We start from the raw sequence: 3608 nt of genomic DNA on the forward strand, positions 1-3608 counted from the left end.
AATTTATGGGATTTGTGTCGTTCTTTTTTCCTAGATCTGTTCTCCGGCTCTCAGGGCTGCCATAACATGCTCAAAGTATGTTAAATGAGGCTGCGACCTCGGCGAAACCCCCATTTAAGACCATCCCACAGGTCTTAACCCCATACCGCCGGTCCCCTTGGACAGATAAAATTCGTGCGCGCGCCCCCAAACCGAAAAAAGGAAGCCCCTGCTTTTCAGCTTGTTTATTTAGGTCTGAGCTAATAAAAAGGCTTACCATCTCAATAAAAGTATTTAACACAAGCGTTTTACTACACTTCAACATTATTTTTTCTTTCTCAGCTGTCCTTTTTCGACGTGGAAAAAAAACGCGGAGGGTTTCTTTGCCTTTGGTTTTGGTTTCAGTTGCTCATCTTTGGGCCTGGCCAGCTCTCCCTGCGCCGGCTGGTTCTTTGTCTTGGACCCCGTCTGGTGGTAATATAGCTCACAAAGGGCAGCCGGGAGGTAGTCTGGGTAAATCCCTTAATCTATGGAAATGCTACGCAATTACCACGACAAGCCGCTCCATGTGACGCGCTCTGGATGCTGATTTTGCGACCCGAATACTTCCACTGACTGACGGATCCTGACCCTTTCTGTCCTCCATTCCTTATTTTCTTTTTTTGCTTTTTTTCATCCTTTTACGGTCGCCTTATACTTTTGCGTACATTTTATTTTTGGGAGTGTTTACACAACCAGTTACAAAGTGCAGAAGCCACCCGGCCTCGACCATCACTTAGCAGCTCCTTTGCCACGGGAGACCCTCACGTACTGGGCGACCAGGCCAGGCCAACAAATCAAATTTGCATACCAAGTATTATCGGTATCAGTAGCCGTCTGCCAAGTCGATTGGCGGCGATATGCGCCCCATCCGATCTATGGATCCCTTTTACAAGGCGACGACTGTCCGACTGGCCGACCTTTGACCCCCTGCTACACGCTAGATTTGCAAAGGCGCAGTACAAGCCGTTTTCATTGATAAAATAACTTGAGTAAAGCAATATTGATTAACTATCCACCACATATTAGCCAAATATCTTAAAAATAGTTTTTCATCTCCAAGAGAATCAGCCGCATTGGATTTATATGAACTTGGTGCACTAATCACCTCAATCCATTAGCCGGGACACTCGTCAATTGCAATTTACTGTCAGAGGCACGAGAACTATGCAACAATAATTGCAATTCACTGTAATTATGATTGATTGATATCGGGGGCTTCGGTTCGGGTGGTGCTAATAATTGCGAAACTATGATGAGGCCGAAGGCATCACAGCCCCACTCCATGCTGTCAATGTCCGGCACTAATGATGAACTGGAAATGTGCCGCAAATGTGATTGAATCTCCGCCAGCCCACCACATTTTTTCCTGAGGTTGGCAGGCAGCAACCGGAGGAAATTAAATTAGAAATAGGAATATAATTAGAGGGGGAGGGAGGGGGCGGGTAAAGAGAAAGGGAAATCCGGAAAAGGAATTGCCATTGAGCAAATAATTAAATAATAAGCGAAAACCGAATCATCCCATTGGCATTGGCAACCTCCGGCCCAAAACTTCTTCAGCTCCAAACTCAATGAGATTCGACAGAAACCCCCTCGCGGTTTTACCTGAAACGTGCTCCTTGTTATTGCCACTTCCACTTCCCGTGGCACTTGTAATTATGGCCAGCAATAGGAATTCCTTTCTGGCGCAGAGAAGCTGGATTCTCGATTTTGGCTCCTGGTTGCTGGTTGCTGGTTCCTGGCATGGGCACCTCAATAACAATAAATCGATTCAAGTGCGCGTAATCGGGCAAATGTTATCCAATAATAAAAATAACAGTGCCACTTCAGGGTATTTTTTTTTCCTTTTTGCTAAGGACCAATGGCATGACAATCAAACAGATCTAAAAAGGGCTATATAACATTTGGGGAAAGCGTTTTGTTCAACCAACAAACTAATACTCTATAACAACATATACTTGAACATGTTGTAAATACAAATAATATCAGAAAATCCGTAACTTTATCTAGTCAATCTTTGAAGCCCGGGATAATAATCTCTTTAAATTAATCGATTGCGAAAGGGTCTTTCTCAGCACGATTCGAAATGAAAAGGCTAAACTTTAACCGAAGAGAGAGATTCGTAAGTCGGAAATGCCAAATGAAAAAAACATAGCTGCAAGTAGGCCTATTTTGATTTCAATGAGTAGCAAATCAAGTGCAAGACCATTTAATAAGGACATTCTGGAAGGCACGGAATTGGAGGAGTTGGCGGAATCGCGTAATCCACGTCCCAGAATAACGAGCCCATTAAAGCCACTCACCTGTGTGCCGGAAAATTCGGAAACTCCGAGCGCGACGTCGTTTGGCAATTTCGACAATTTCGGCAATTTTGCGACAGTTTGCCGCCGTCATCAACAAGAGATCAAGTTGCCATTGAACCGCTGACGATGACGATGACGATGAGGATGATGATGGCGACGCACTCAAACGGAAATCGAATTGAGCAATTGTAAATGTGTGTTCCTACCCACCCACATATCAAATGATTTGCTTCCGAATGATTTGATTTGAATTGACTCGAAATCAAGGCAAGCCGCACTCATTTCCCCCCTCTTCACCACTTCTTCACCTCTTGACTTCTCTTTTTTTTTGTTATTTGCCATCTATTCAAGTTTGACTTCTGCGACATATTGTTGTCTATTGTGTTGCTTTTGTTTACACAAACAAAAATATGTGGATCAATATAAATTCTATGGAAAATAAAATGACTGAATGAAGAAAGCACTCACAAATAGGACTTTTAAATCATATTGTTTCACAATTCACAACTTGAGTTAATTTAACATCTGCTTTTCTACTGTGTAATTGACAACCGCGATTTTCAAACGCGTCGTCGCCTAATGAATTTCATTTCAATTTAGTGAAACGCCAGCCAATTTGTAAGTCGTGCGGCACACACACAGACTCACACCGAGGTGTTGTTTATAGTGTTTGCGGTTAATTAATTCACATTTACACCTGTTGGCGGCATGCAGACGCTGGAAACAGCCTCTTTTCCACCCACCCACCTACTCAGCCACCGCCACCTCGTTCGTTTTCATTTCATGTTCACTTCATATGCTGCAAACTAACTTCCCAGAGAATGGGACAATAAGGACAACAGCACTGCAGGATGCCAAGTAAGGTATATAAGTGCTCTCAACTACTGAGACAGGAAACCAATAAATATAATGAGAATTAAATCAAGTGCTTGCTCCAGTCATTGATATTAATATCGATTTTTTAAGTGGTAAAAAAGGATTTGTTGAAATTATAGCAGAATTAATTATTATTTTGAAAGAGATACATTTCTATCTTCCTGATGTATTTAATGCTATGATCCTTTGCATTATCCATGCACTTTGTTTCATTCCCTTGGCTGAACTGCCATTTCTGGCTAATGACTTGAGGGCGGGGGCGTGGTCGTAGTGGCAAGGTGTTGACAGTTCTCGGTTGAAAGAACGCAGCAGCAACAGCAAAGGGGCGTTGATTAAGAGCTGTGGCAAGTGCACAAAAAAGGGGGCAAAGTGGGTGTCCCTGTCAACGTCATTAACGAGGAAAAGGAGCGG

Source organism: Drosophila teissieri, chromosome X, assembly GCF_016746235.2.
Source record: "Drosophila teissieri strain GT53w chromosome X, Prin_Dtei_1.1, whole genome shotgun sequence".
Classification (NCBI taxonomy): Eukaryota; Metazoa; Arthropoda; class Insecta; order Diptera; family Drosophilidae; genus Drosophila; species Drosophila teissieri.